At 40.4% G+C, this 16,171-nt stretch overlaps 1 long non-coding RNA gene across 1 annotated transcript in view; it reads left to right on the forward strand.

Annotated features, from left to right (window-relative positions):
• LOC142829428 (uncharacterized) overlaps positions 1-16,171 on the forward strand; it is a 151,490-nt gene that overhangs the window by 96,131 nt on the left and 39,188 nt on the right. Inside the window, exons 2-3 of the long non-coding RNA XR_012903830.2 lie at positions 11,143-11,234; positions 11,533-11,616. This is a non-coding gene — a long non-coding RNA (uncharacterized LOC142829428). The remainder of the gene's footprint in view (positions 1-11,142; positions 11,235-11,532; positions 11,617-16,171) is intronic.

Below are 16,171 nucleotides of genomic sequence, written 5' to 3' on the forward strand. Positions count from 1 at the left end.
GAGAATATTTTACAGGTCACATCTATGTCAAATCTTCACCAGTTAACACAAAATCACATAGGAAAAATCTTATTTTGTCTGATTCGTTAGCAATTATTCTCAGAACATGTTTGTACACTGATTAGCAGATCAGAGAATCATGTGAATTGTGTAAATGCACATCATTTTTATGAGAGGACATGCACATCTTGATTGAACTTTACCTTGAAGTTTTGTCTTATTCTGATTTGAAATTTAAAACAATTTTGTCAGTCCACGTGGATCAATACTTAACGATGTTCACACAATCACCTACAAACTTCCTGTGTCTTTCATGGTTCTTGCAGTGATATGTAGCTATTATATGACTGCTTACACAGTTGTCACCATTGCCAAAATAAAATAAATATCCCAAATACTCCACTATATCTGAAATACTGCAGTTATTCACAGGTCTGCAGCACTGTGTTGGTAAATAATGGCTTTTTAATGGCAGCCATTGTAATAGTAAAGGGTTATGACAAGCTATTGAATAAAGATGGTTGGCTGGCTCCAAACTACCTATCGTTACTCATGTTGCACATTCCACAGGATGATATTCAACATCTTTCAACATCTTGCTCACTCATGTAACAAATAATTTCAATTAAAAAACAAAACATTTTGCCATGTCTTTATTTTAAAAGCCTGAGTTTTGACTGTCCTTCTGTAAGATAGGGAGGATGAACAGCTGAGTCCCTCTTGATGATGGCCCAGATAAAAGAAACACAGGCTTATCTTGTTTGCTGATTCATATGCAGTTTGTTTGAAATCTACCTAAGTGCAAAAAAGCTACATGAATGTAAAATTAACCATTTTTACATATTTAGGAGGATTCATCTCTCTCATAAGGTCTCAGACTTGAGGTGGAATGCAGCAACTCAAGATTCTGTTCACACAAGTCAGTCCTAGACTATCTTGCTTTCCTCTTTACTAGTGGCACTGTGGTAGATGGGGTGGTTCAGAGTTCCCGTCATTCTTTGCATGTAAATATCAATATGTTGTCACTATAAAGCAGGGGTGGGCAATAATTTTTTCCCAGGGGCCACTTCAAAAAATTTTGAAGTAACTCTGGGCCACCCCAGAAGGGGTGGAGCTTAAACAGGAAGGGATGGGGCTACCCACTCCCAAATCATGATTGGTCTGGGGGTGGGGAGCTCCTTTGCCCCCCCCCTTTCCCACTATACACCCATGCCCTGGAAGAGGCTTGGCATACTCCCGCACCCCCAGGCCAATTAAAGCCTGGAGTGGGGGAGCGCGCAAAGCCTTCTCTGCTCTGCCCCTGCCCCGTGAGCAGCGTGCAGCAGTTCAAAGCGCCGCGCACTGTTCACAGGGTGGGGGGGGGGGGGCAGAGCGGAGAAGGCTTCGGGCGCTCCCCCACCCCCAGGCCCTAATTGGCCTGGGAGCGGGGGAGCAGCAGGACCGTATCTGTCCCACGGAGGCCCTTTTGCCCACCCCTGCTATAAAGTAAATACTAATCTATATCAAAACACAGGAATATAAACATTGTACTAATAGAGCTATGAATTAACAGATCTGTCAGAAGAAAAGTATCACCATGATTGGCCTGGATAAATGCTGTTCAAATAACAAAATGTCATACTAAACAATAGACGATTCCCTGGAACTATGGCAGACTTTTGTTCATTTTCCCCCTACCCCAAATAATACAGAGAATGGCAACACCAATCACACTTTACTTTTCACATTTTGGAAAGGTAAAATGGTATTTTTAAGCCAGGGGTAGGGAACTTCGGCATGCCTGGATCTAGCCCCGAAGGCTCAAGGTCCCTCCCTCCCGCAACATTGCAGAGCCTGTGCTGGTGCTACAGCCCCCCCTGCTCCCCTCTGGGGGCTGGAGTGCACAAAATCAACTAGACTAGGCCCCCTCTCAGTGTGTGAGGGGAATGTCTTTCTCCCCATTTGGGAGCCACAGTGATGGTTTTTTTCTTTTTCTCACTTGTGTGCAGCCCTTGACTGATTTTTCTGTAGGCCAGTGCCCCCTGACCTAAAAAAGAAAAAAGATTCCTTACCCCTGTAAAGCAATACAATTATGCTTTCAAGAACATGAGCATGTTTTCTCTCCCCACGCCCCCAACATTTTTCTTGTAGGTAATGGTTACCTTTTTTTTTTTCAGCCTTAATCTGCATAAAAATTAAAAATATGAATGTTAACAGATTGAAAAATGTTACTAATATTTTCAATTGGTGGTATAAAAAGTCAGAATTTCTATTGGAAATACAAATTTAACATTTCAAAATATAAATTTTAATTTTAGAAGTAACCTTTCTAGCAAAAAAAATTCATTTGAAAGAAAAGTTTAACTAAGTTTTATATGCAGGAAATCACACATTTTTATAGGAACATTTTTAAGGTGAAAATTTTCTACTCTTTATTTTTTGTAAGTGGATACTGATCAAAATTTTCACAATACATGAAACAATGAAATATTTACTGTCATGCCAAAAACATATAGAAATTAGACTAACAACATTTTTAACATAGAAGCCTTACTTATTCAGTTGATAATCATGGGAAAAGGAACCCCCCTTCCCCCCCAAAAAAGGAAGAAAAACTAGGTAAATGGCATTGCTGAGATTAACAAAATGTGTACACCAATTCCCTTGTCCTACTCTTGCATTTTAAATAGTTTCAGTATTTTATTATGAATTTATCAAACCTTTTTAGTCTACTTCATAGTGATAACTTAGGTACACAGAATTAATTTATTTTAAAATCTTTTTAATGGAGTTTTAAAATTAATAGAGTTTATTATATAACTTGCTAAATATTTTTTTCAGAAATTGTATTGTCCAATTTACCAAGAAGTGTAACTGTCACGTTTTGATCTAAGATCTAAAAACATACCCAAAAAATCCTTCAATAAGAAATATTGTGGCACATTCTTGATGGGTCACAATAAAATTGGACAAAAAGTTGTCACATGCTCAGCACTTCTCAAAATCAGACCTCTCATTTAAATACATAGTTGCAAACATAGGTAACTGTCTTTTCTGAAAAACATTATTTCTAGTCTGAACTCATTTTATAGTAGACATCTATATACATAAATGTACTGTATGGTTAAAGGCAATTATCAGTCCTTTCTGACAAGGGAATTTGCATAAAATTTTTACTGTTCTACTATTTGTACCTTCTACTATTTTTATTCTGTTATGATTTAGTTTTACAAACACTGAAATCCAGCAAATACATCTTTAAAATTGTGTGTAGGGGAAAGCTTGAAACTCACTTGAAGCCACTATTATTCCAATAATAATGCTCAGAAAAGGTATTGTGATTGAAAACTGTAATGTAAAAAGATGTGTTAAGGCAGATAGCCGAAATGGGGAAAAAATTAGACTGAACAGTATTAGATGATAATTCCCACCATTTTTGGATTATGCACATTGACCTTTCAGTATCTTTTCGAATTTTCTTTGTTGATCTAGATGTATCTCGGCTAGCAGAAATTTCTTTCTGGTTTGTGCTATGTACATCTCAGATATTTTTCTAAAACTGGAAGCAGGGAAAAGCCAAGGAGATGGCTGTGTCTTTCTGACAGTGACTGACTGAACTATTGCACACCATCTACTGGTTAATAGAACATCATGAGGTGAGCGGATTCTCAAATGATCAGAATAGACAAAATGCTTGCTGCAAGCTATTTTCACTTACAATTGAATATCTATTAATACACAAGAAGGAGGACATGTGCAAGGTTATTTGCAGTACATATCAGTTGGAATTAATTTCATGGATATGAACTCTGCAAAAATTAAACATATTTATTTCAATATTTTGAATGTGAGGATATAGACATAGAAAGGATACAGGTTAAAGAAAGTACATCAATGTGTTGCTGATTTGTGAGAGTAATTAGTACTGGGTAAATCAGGGATAGTTCAGTTGTAGGAATTCTCAAAACAAAATTTGTGGTGGTCTCAGATTCCAGCCACCATGCAACTCTTGCTGATAGATGCTCTACATAAATATGTATATATACTAGAGATGTAAAATCATGTTTATTTAGTTATCTAGTTAAATAGAGTACCCCTGTCCATGGCAGGCTCCAAGGCACTAGAGCAGTCTCCTCCCATGGTGTGCGGAGGAGCTGCTCCAGCCCCCACCAGTTAACTGGAACCACAAACATCTTTCACCAGGTGAAAAGCCTCCTTAATGAATACATGTCCAAATCATTGTTGTTTATGTAGTTTTTTTGGATGAAACAGTAATAAAAGTTAATGCTCAGTTGTCTGTAGTCAGACAGAAAACAAACAAATAAGGATTTTATCTGTTCAGATCTCTTTTTGTTCTTGTTTCCTTATTTTTTGTTTGTCTTCAAAGAGAAAAAGAGAGACTTGCAAGCTAGTAAGTCTGAAGGTACAGAAAGTAATATTTATATGTTAAATCACTTTTCTCAGAAGATCTACTAGCTAGTTGGGAGGCTCTGAAAAGCGATATTAATAAACATACAAATATCACATTTCATAGTGGACTTGTACCCTGGCTTGCCAGGGCTCAGTAAATTAAACCCTGGATGGGTTAGGTGGGGAGGGAAACAGTGTAAGCATGGGGTAATGGTGAGGTGAGGATCAGTACTCTCAGCTTTGTGTCTGGGGTCCAGAGCCAGAGTCCATGACTGAGCCTGCTATCTGACATCCTATGGCTAAAGACTGAAAGCCAAGTCTCATTGCTCCCAGGAAGGTAGAAAACTCACTAGCTGTCTGTTCCTCTGATGTTTGTGGCTCAGAGAAGGCAGGGCCCAACCCTGCTGGTGGCCCTGGTGAAAGGTGCATTTTTTTGCCACACCTGAGGTGTTTGTAGACACAAGAAAAACCCTTGGTGGCTACTGTGGCTGCATTTGAGTAATGCTGCCCTAGCGTGTGTGCAAACAGTGCAATTTCATGGTTAAGACACATTAGGGTATGTCTACATTGCACACTATGTATGAGTGTCTGGGACCTGGACTTGTTCCCAAGCCTATGTTTAAACACTGAATTATACTGGGTTTACAGTTGTAGGAGCCAGGTCTCACAGCTGGGGTAACCCGCACAAGCTCTGCTATGGAGACATTCTGATGTGGGTCTTTGGCTATGGATCCGCTCAGGAAAATGACACTAGCTGGACCTAAAATTGGGGTCTGACCCACAAACCAATAGTGTTTAAGCATACAGCTAGATAATTTCATGGACGTTAGGTCCATAAAAGGCTATTAGCCAGGGGATAAAATGGTGTCCTTGGCCTCTGTTTGTCAGAGGCTGGAGAGGGATGGCAGGAGACAAATTGCTTGATCATTGTCTTCGGTCCACCCTCTCTGGGGCACCTAATGCTGGCCACTGTCGGCAGACAGGATACTGGGCTAGAAGGACCTTTGGTCTGACCCAGTATGGCCATTCTTATGTTCTTACCCTTCTGAACTTTGCCAACCCTTTTATTCTACAGTTTGGAGTCCTGAGCAGTGAGACTGTAGACACCAATTGTGCGGTATCAACAGGGCATGGCAAAAAAAAACCAACCCTGTAAGATGTGAAACTCATTCTCACTGCAATTTACTAGGCTGATCACTAAAGGCAACTCAGAGCATCTGGGTAAGTCTAATGTGAATGAAAACAGGGCAATTTAAGGGAAGGCTGATGTCATGATTAAGACACTTCAGGGTATATCTACATTGTGTAGACTGTCCAGATTGGTGGAACTCTGGTATAAGGACCTTGATGTTTCCAAGCCTATGCTTGGGAGAACTTATCTGCGTTTTAGGTCTGGGCAATTGTGCAAATATAGTGTTGGTGTATCAGATGTACAGCAATCCTAGGTGCAGCTGCTTAGTGAGACTTGGGTAATAGCTAGGTCTTCAAAGGAATTATTTCAGTTTACAGCACCTGAAGATCTAGAATAGTGTTCTGTGTTTGGTGACAATCAAGAGGATCTGGAGTAGTGTTTTGTGTTTGGTGACAATCGAGAATATCTGTAGCAGATTCCTCAAAATTATTTAATTCAATGGGTTTTTTTAACAGAGTAAGCAGATAAAATTCTAGTTGATTCCATGAAGCTGCTTTTGATGTAAACATGGGGGATTACTTTCTTTCTTCTCACTTCAGGATAATGATTCAATATAGCAAGTGTGTTGCAAGGCTTCCAGAATGAAAAGAAGATCTTAGGAAAGAACAGCATGGATAAAGCTAGAGAAAGATATTGCACCCACCATATTAGACCTAATATTAGAAATAATTCAATCAGCAAGAGGGACTGAGCAAAATGGATGCATTGAAAGGTAAATGCAGAACCTGGGAACAGTATGTAATGCTGGAAGCAAAAGAGATCAGAAGATTTAATTTGTTCTGTGCCTGTTGCATTCATGAAGATGAAACAGTGAAAACATATTACAGGGACCCTGTCAAGTTTAAAATCTTCTGCTGTACAAATTGTCCTCTGATCCTAATAATGCTATGAAAAATAAATATGTATTTAATTTGTTCTTTATAAATCTATTTCACTTATTTTCAGTGCTTCAGTGTTTGACTTTTAAACAAAATAGTGGAAATATTTTTTTTCAGAGGGTGAGGGGTATTAATGTACCTCCAAATTATATCGTTAAATTTGCTAAAACTAAGCCAGTTTGTGCTCATCTTTTTCTCCCCTGCCCCCGAGAAAAACAATCTAGTTTTGTGGATTCCTTATCATACTATTCCCCTTACACTAGTGTTCTTTGCTGAGATATCCATATCTGCATTTGTTGGGACAGATATATTTGTCTTCTCTATCTCTTCTATCTCATGATCACATTCAACATATAGAAAGTTTAGTTCCTGCCATTTTCAGAGTCTTTACTTCCTATCTCTGTCATTAACCACTGAGAAATATTTTATGAAAATGTATCTATTCCAGCTCTCTGAGAGCAACTACGTCTTTTAGTCCAGCACATTTTACTGAATCCTGTAGTTTGCCACTTAAAAAGAAAAATTAATTCCATGAATGAGTCTTAAGAACTGTTGTTGTGGCACTCCAAGAAAATCTTTTTGAGGACTTTTCTTTTTACAGAAAATTCCATAAAAAGTAACAATAAAAAATACATCTGAATCCATCAAACAGTCTATAAATGGTTCTATAAGAACAGTTATCCCCTCCTATTAGATATATTACTTCAGATTGAGACATTTCATATTTTAACAAGTTCTATACTAATTCAGACAGGGTTTGAGAAAATCAAAGACGGATGATTTAACATTTGAGGAATTTCATCTAGCATGTAAAACAGATTCCACATGGAAAAATTATCATATCGTTTTTCTGTCCTTTGACAGGTAATTTTCTTCATAGTAAGAATATCTCAGACCTTTGTGAATCACTTCTTTGGAAAATAAGCACATTCTTTCAGGGGACCGCAATTGTCAATCTGGCCACAAGCACTTGAAGCTTGGATGCATTTGATGATAATTTACTGTTTTCTACCCCTAATAAAACTTGTGCTGTGGAATTTCATTATTTTGTATAAGGACACACTATGTGTATGTCCTTCATCAAAACTGGAAATACATGCAGAAAAAAATCAGAGCTGGAATAAGTCAATCTAGAATCACTTGGTGAACCATGCAATCGGTGCTCCTGTACCCATTTTTGATGAGTGTGTGGAGGCTTACCAATTGCCTGTCAGAGTCCTGATCCTATACATTTGGCATCCACTCTGAAATGATTCTAAAAATAATTGTCTTAATCTTAGTTATTTTCTGTAATTCAAGTACATTATCACAGGGGCCAATTTTAATTTTGTTTTGGTCTGCCACTCAAGCATAGGAGTTTATAGCCCTACCTTGGGTTGATTTTGCCTGTCTGTGACAGATACATAAGAGGCCTGTCTCTGATTTATACTTGAACATGCATATTGCTTGTTAGGCCAATGAAATGTCACTTAATTTGAAATTCATTGCAAATTAATTTTCATTTCTTAATATCTTAAGAAACCCTTGTACACCTTCACTCATTATGCTAGTGTAATCCACACACCAGTGTGGTTCACTGTTGTATGTAATGGCACTTAGACCACTTACTGCTAGAGGTAAGAACAAGGAAGCTCTACAGCTTTATCTGGGCGCCAGCTAGATTTATAACTAAGGCTGTAGAAGCTCCTATAATAAGTTCTAGTTTCAAATCTTCTCCCTCCCCTTCAGGTGTCAGTTGCACTAGTACACCCTAAGAATGAAAACTATCCCACATTAAATTTACTTATGTGTATCAAACAGATATTCCAGGCACCTGCCTTGTGACTATATCTGGCTTTCTGTGCACCTAATTCTTGCTATTATCATAGCATTTCTTCAGACTTTGGCAGTGAGATGATTCTTTGGGACAGCTGCATACTTACCTAAACCATTTAAAATAATATTGCTAACTTTTCCACAACTTTTTCCCTTGACTTAGGCCTATATTTAAACACATCTCAGAAATGTTTACAAGTGATTTCCAAGGGACAACTATCCTTATAAATAGGAAAGCTCTGTCTACATGCAATCTGACTAAAATAATTATTTATTAGTATGTACTGTAAGTGTTATTCACTACTGTAGAGAGAGAGAGAAACAAAGACAGAGGCAGAGACCTGATTTTTCAAAAACACTCGTCCACTCTTGTCATTCACAATAGGAACTGCAGGATCAGAAGTACCTTCAGTTAAGTGCTTAAATTTGAGGCAAAACTCTTAAATAGCTGATTCCATTTCTGGGTGATGGGTACTTTTGAAAACATGACCCTGAATGAATTGAACTAAAGCCACAAAGGGAATCAATTTCAATGTTGGGATCAGAATGCAAAGATCATTTGCTCTCAATTATACATTTAAACAAGGCTCCTCCTCCCGTTTCAAAAATGGTTTCCATGTGGTTAGAGATGTTGCTTGCTTCCTCCTGCAAGCAAGAATTGTGAATAATGTGACTGGGAAAGGTAAAAATTGCTATCCAGAAACTGACATCGTTCTGTGCTTTGCTAGATACACATAATAGAGAACTTGACTGACACCAAGTAACCGTAGTTCTAGAATGTTTGTCTCAGTGGCCTGACCACAAGAAAATGTACAGCAACAGGAATCCACTTAATAGCTATTCAACAGCACGTAAAGCTTAACTTCAGCCACTGTGCTTGGAATGGATGGAGGGCGGGGGGAAGAATTATAAAGGTATAGTATATTTCATTGGGTGTCAGTTTTAAAATCAAGGCATTCTTTACTAATTCCTTCTATTATTATTTGTAACTAGTAATTTAACCATATGCATTTTCTCTCACCACTATTATTTCAGTCGGCTTGTTCTGTTATACGACCTATGGTTTAACTCGTTTCAGTTCTGGAATAGCAAATGGAACCAACTGATTTTTTTCAGTTCTTTGACAGTTCTGATAAAAGTGAACAAAATTTGGTTCAGGTCAAATCTGAATCCACAGGCTTTCCAGTGAATTAAAGCCTAATTTTGATCTTTTTTTGTTTTGGCTTGAGCATTTTTAAGGGGTAGATTCACAAATGGGTGCAGGTGGTATCTTCCTGGTTTTGGTAATTACCTCAGGTAGGGGAGACTCAGATCAAAATCCCTGTTCTGGAACAGAAATATGAATTCAAATCTCCCTGGTGAAGGGCCTAATAATTTAATTGTCTTGTATTCTATGATGGGTTGCTTCCAATCTTGTCTGCAGAATCTATTCCACTGTGTAGAAGTAATTAAATATTTATTGGAAAAGGAGAACTGGACTCTGAGCTTATGACTACTCTGACATTAGCCCTCCCCACCCCACCCCACCACAACAGAGAGTTTCAGATCCAGGGTCAGTTGACTGCTCACAGTGTGCAGGCTACAGAGCTAAAATATCAATGAAAATGTTGAAACTCAGGCTGGAGGCTGGGCTCTGACATCCAACTTCTTCATGGGGGGTCAGAGCCCACTCTTGAATCCGAACCTGTATCTTCACTGAAATTTTCAGCACCATGTCCTGAGACCCATAAGCCCAGAGACTGTGCTGTGTACCTTTATTTTTGGATAGGTATACCCATTGATCAGTAGAGGAGATGGCTAAACTTCAAGAAGCCAGATGGATGGGATTTTATGGTAGCTACAGTCCAGGCAGCATCACAGTTCCCAACCATTGTGAATTGGTCTCTGATGCCCTGAATCCTAGAGGACTCATGTAGTTTTTTCACAGTTTCCAAAGGCCAGATGTATAGTAAGAATGGAGATTGAATAGCATATGGTCAGTGGCTCACATAATGGGAGACTTTCAGTACTCAATGTGTTTAAGGCTTTTCTGCGAGAATAATGGTTTGACATTTCATTTAAAAATAAAGTTTCATTTGTCCTCTCCTTCTGCAGGTACTCAACATCATGGATCGGGGTCAGAATGTCTGTGGCCTTGAAATGCTGGTTCCAGTAATCAATATAGGGAAATATTAGAGCTTCATAAAATAGTATTTGAGATGATGAACAGACATTTTACTAGCACTGCTATTGAAAGAATGCTGAAAAAGAAATGGGGAGGTTTTTTTAAAAAACACTATATATAACATAGCTGCAATTTTCATTCCACTTTACTTCACAATCTCTGCCCCTGTTACTTTTTTGTCTTTGAAGTTCATTCTTAGACAGTGGCTTGTGTGTCAAATGATTCCTAATTTCATGCATTTTGGAGATTGGCTGGGTTTTTTTATTATTATTATTTGTTGATTTTACAGCACACTGAAGGTTGTTACATGCAATGACAGCTCCTCTGTTCTTGCCTTCTTTCAGTTCTGAAGAATATTATTTCATACCCCAAGGTTAATGTTCCCTAATGTAGGCAGATCTCTGTGGTACACCTCCCACGTATGTCTCAACTTCTGGTAATGTAAAACACAGAATCATTCTGTCTAACTGTGCAGTTCCCATCACATCAATTTTATAAGAACTCTACGCTAGGTGACCATTAAAGGGAAGAATGAATTCAAAATGAACATATTGACTTTCAGTGCGCTTAACTATGTCTCCTGAATAAATTTCTGACTTACTAACCTGTATCTACCATGGCTGACATCCAAATTCCTTAATGGGAATATATTTCAATTTATGCATTTAAAAATATTCAAGACTTTTTTTTTTACTTGATTTCAGTACAGGCTTTAATGTCATCACATTTATCAGACTTCTGTGTGTCTTCAACTCTGAGCTTTCCAATCAAAATGAATGTGTGATATTCAAACAGAGTAAGTTGGTTTTTTTCTGGTTATCAAACATCCAATTCAATGTTCTATAACAAGTCTGTATTCAAACAATATTTTATTATATTTACTACATTTCATCTACATTTTCTGAGTCTGTCCTAGATCTGTGAGAAATTCTAATAGGCCAGATGTATTGTATGCATATCCATGGCTTTTCCATCTACATTAAAGATAATTTTTTAAATAATTTAAAGATAAAGTAAAAGCTAGTGAATTAGAAACATTACTGCCGGGCTCTAGATAATTTTTTTTTTTTTTTTTTTTTTTTTTTTGCTTCTAGTGACTACATTAACTCCTGATCCATAAGGCAACTACTTGATATTTGGGAATCAGGACAGTTTTATTTAGAGTTAATTGGAAACATGTAAGTAGATGGGACGTAAAACAAACATCCCAAGCTGCTGTTCCTGTTGAAAATCCCATAGTACTTTTACTATGGAATCCAATTGGTTTTACACAAATTCCAGTGTTGGTAATTACATTTTCCTACCTATTTTCTCCTGTGGGTTGAACAGAATATGCTATTTTTCCTTTCCTAAACTATTTTGGAATTTCTCTGTATGTTGTTGTATAAGTGACACAGTGCACAAAAGAGATTTTTGTGATTCAATAGAGCAAAGTCTTTGCTTTATATGTCATTTTTAAAGGTATTTGAAATTGTTTTGGGTGAAAGGTACTTACTGCATAAATAACGGACAGTATTTTCAACAACATAAATGAGAGCATTACAGTGTTTTGACCATGTTTTAATAGATAGGCATTTCTGATATCTCACTACAGCAGCTGATGTGGATTTTTATTTTAATGAACTAGAAACAGCCCAATCATGAAAGCATTCTACAGTGTGCTTCAGATCTAGTGACTACAGTCATCCTTCTGTAAATGGTTAGATGAGTGTATTCAGTTGCACCTGTGTAGTTATATTTATTTCAGAGGACGAGCTGGAGTTTAATCCATTGCTAGCTACAGAAGACTTAAAACTGGTAAGTTCAAAAAGCAGGGACATGAAATCAGTCAGTGACACTGACTAGCCCAGAAGCAACATGTTAAAGGTTATTCTCATTATGCCATACTATGTGTAAGAGGCTGGAAGTCACAAAATGTCAGATTTCAATTAATGTGTTGCAGTGATGATGATGATGAACTGTGACAAAGAAAGCTAGTCTTGATTCACTGCAAATGGCACTGCTAGATATGTTTATGCAGACACGGAAGGAAAGATGGAAAAGGGCCAGTCTTTCAAATAACAATGTATAGTCCCAAGATTATTTTTGCCTCTTCAAACATGGCTATAATGTGAAACTGAACCTCATCTACAAGCCAAAACTGAAGAAAGTTGGTTCTATAATTATTAATTTATGAATGTTAGAATTTGGCAGAAGTATCTTTTATCAGTGTATCCTTAAGTAGGTTGGGAGAGTGTTTCAACTGCTAAGAATTTTAGTTTGAGTATTATTAGCAGAAGGTTTAGTTGTTGTCAGAGGTGATCTTGGAACAAATTGATAAATTCAACAATAATACGACTCCAGGATCTGATGGCATACTCTTAAGAGTTCTGATTGAACTCAAATATGAAATTTCAGAAATGCTAACTGTGGGTTTTAACCTGTTGATTAAATCTCTCAAAACTGGGTGACTGAGCAACAAAAGGATATATGAAATTCAACACTGATACCTGAAAAGTAATATGCACTGGGATCATAACCTCAAATATACATATAAAATGGTTAGGGTTTAAATGAGCTGTTAGCACTCAAGAAACAGATTTTGGTATAATTGTGGATAGTTTTCTAAAAACATCAACTCACTGTGCATCTTCAGTGAAAAACACTAAGGATATGTCTAGATTACATCCCTCTGTCGCCAGAGGGATGTAAATTAGACATACCAACATTGCAAATGAAGCGGTTGTCAAGACGGGGATCGGGCAACAAAGAAAGACTTTGTAGCCTGATCCTGTAAACCTCCTTGCAGGAGGCATAAGGGATCAGCTACAAAGGCTTTCTTTGTTGCCCGATCCCTGTCTTGACAGCCGCTTTTTGCAGACAAACTGCTAACTCGGCAAAACGCAGCGGTCATTTTTATTCAAATGAAGCGCCGGGGAGTTAAATCCCCACTTCATTAGCAATGTCGGTATGTCTAATTTACAACCCTCTGATGACAGAGAGATGTAATCTAGACATACCCTTAGTGAATGAGAATCATTATAAAAAGGATAGATAAGACAGAAAATACCATATTGTGTATATATAAAAATCCATGGTTAAACCACATTTTGCAGATATTTTCACCTCATCTCAAAAAACCATAAAATGGACTTGGAAAAGGTTCAGAAAAAGGCAACAAAAATGATTATGGGGTATGGAATAGCAGCTACATGAGGAGAGATTAATAAGACGGACTACAGCTTGGAAAAAACATAACTAATGGGGGATAGTTTCACCTCTGCTATATATGCCTTACCCACCATGTTACAGGGTATTCTACAGTGAGATTCTCTCACTCTCCCCTGTTTAAACTATTCTACTTTTGTATAAATAATTAAATAGTAACTGGAAGAGAGAATGGAAGCAGGGTCTGGTGGACAGGTTCCTGCCTCCTCCTGCTCCAGCCCCTGTGGCCGCCCCAGCTCTTGCTCCTCCTCCCACCCCTGCTCCCCCTCCCACTTCCTCCTCACCCCCATCCCTTCTGCCCCACCCTCCCCACCTATTCCCCCCGGATGCCTCCGCACCCGCAGTGCTGCGAGACGGGAGAGCCAGCAAGACCTTGAACCCTGAGCTTTCCCTTACCTTCCTCCCCCTTCTAGCTCCCTCCTCCCAGGTTTCCCTCTCCTCTCTCCCACCCTCATTCCTCCCTCCCCCCATCCCAGTTATGTAAATAAAAAGAGAATTTTTGTTTTGCTAAAAGAGGTGTCTTTATTTGACATTAGGAATGGGGGTTAGGGAGTGGAAAGGGCAAGAAGAGGAGGGTGGAAGAAGGCCCCAATGGGGCATGCAGGGAAAGTTCAGTCCTCCTCCCACCTGGAAGTTCTCCCGCAGGGCTCCCCGGAACTGGACAGCCGCCTGCTGGGCCTCCCAGACAGTGGCGGTGAGAGGTTATATGTAATGGTCAGCCTCAGCCATCTAGGCTGGCAGGAAAGCCTCCTGCTTCTGCTCACATACATTGTGAAACACACAACATTCCTTCACCACAGGAGGGATATTATGCTCGGTGAGGTCGAGGCGGGTGAGGAGGCATCTAAATCAGGCTTTCAGGTGTCTGAAGGCCCCCTCGAACACAATGCGGGCCCTGGTGAGTCTGGCATTGAAGGCCTGACGGAAGGGGTAGAGGTGCCCTGTGTACGGCTTAATCAGCCAGGGCTGTAGGTGGTAGGCCTCATCCCCCACCAGGCAGATCGGCATGTCCACGTCCCTGACCCTGATGTGGTGGTCAGGGAAGAAGGTCCCGGCGTGCAGACTTTGGCACATGGAGGAGTTCTGGAACACCCTGGCATTGTGTGCCTTGCAAGACCAGCCCACATTAATGTCTGTGAACTTGCCCAGGTGGTCAGACACGGCCTGCAGGAGGACGGAGAAGTACCCCTTACGGTTGATATACTGGGAGGCCTGGAGTTCCGGGGCATGGATGGGGATGTGCTTCCCATCGATGCCTCCCCCCCCCCCCGCAGTTGGGGAATCCGAGGGCACCGAACCCCTGGATGACTGCGTCCGAGTCAGTGAGACAGACCACTCTGTGGAGCAGCACCCGGTTGATGTCCTTGACCACCTGCAGAGAGAGACACCAAACCATGAATCACTGGGGAGCCCGGGTGGCTGGGAGTGTTTGTTCCCTGGCACTGCCCTGCGCCCCATTCCGGGAAGCAACCCTCGCTGCGATCCTGGCTTCCATGGGTGGCATATAATACGGCTGGGACAGACCGAACCCTCCCGGGCGGGGCACTTTTGACTTCTCCCCCCCCATTTCCCTCGGGTGGCCCATTCCTTCCTTGCAGCTCCCTCCCCCTCTCGGCCCAGTGGCCGGTGAGTGCCGCACCTGCATGAGCACTACTCCGACAGTGGATTTCCCCACGCCGAACTGGTTCCCGAAGGATCAGTAGCTGTCCGGCATGGAGATCTTCCACAGGGAGATGGCCACATGCTTCTGGAGGGGGATGGCAGGCCTCATGCGAGTGTCCCATCGCTGCAGAGCTCGAGGAAGGTGTCCTCCTTCATCCTGATGTTATGGGTCCACTGTTGATCTCCCCAGCGCTCTAGGACGATGTGGTCCCACCAGTCGCTGCTGGTGTCCAGACGCCCTGATGCAGTGGGGCACGCTGGCATCTGGGCGCTGCTGTGGCTCCTCCACTGCCCCCAGGGAGGCCAGGGGGAGAGGCAGGGGGCTGATGTGCACCAGATGGTGCCAGGCACCCTCCAGCCATTGCTGGCAGGCTTGCAGCAGCAAGTCCAAAAATGGGAGTAGAATGCCCAGGGTGAGCGCTGGCTCCATGGTGCCAACTGCAGCGGCGGCCCCAATGGGAGCCACCAACACAGGCAGGTGGTGAAGAAAATGCTTTGCTGTCCCTTGGTGAGGTAGGCAAGCAAGCGGAAAAGCTGAGAATCGGCTGTCCAGGGGGGTCCCTTTAAGCATGAGCTTCAGATAACCTTAGACAGCAGACACTGACCTGATGCCCTGCTGGAACTGGTTTCAGCTACCCTTAAATGCGACCCAGCATCCAATCAGTGTGGACGCGCTATTTCAAATTAGCAAAATACTAATTCGAATTAGTTTTTGGGTCTAGATGCGTTACTTCAAATTAGCTTATTTTGAATTAACTAATTCGAAATAAGTTAGTTTGAATTAGCGCTGTAGTGTAGACATACCCTTATAGACCAGTAGTTAGGGCACCTGAATAGAAGGTACAAAACTTCTGAATCAGAGTC

The sequence above is a fragment of the Pelodiscus sinensis genome, chromosome 4, assembly GCF_052426305.1.
Source record: "Pelodiscus sinensis isolate ZL-2025 chromosome 4, ASM5242630v1, whole genome shotgun sequence".
NCBI classification, from domain to species: domain Eukaryota; kingdom Metazoa; phylum Chordata; order Testudines; family Trionychidae; genus Pelodiscus; species Pelodiscus sinensis.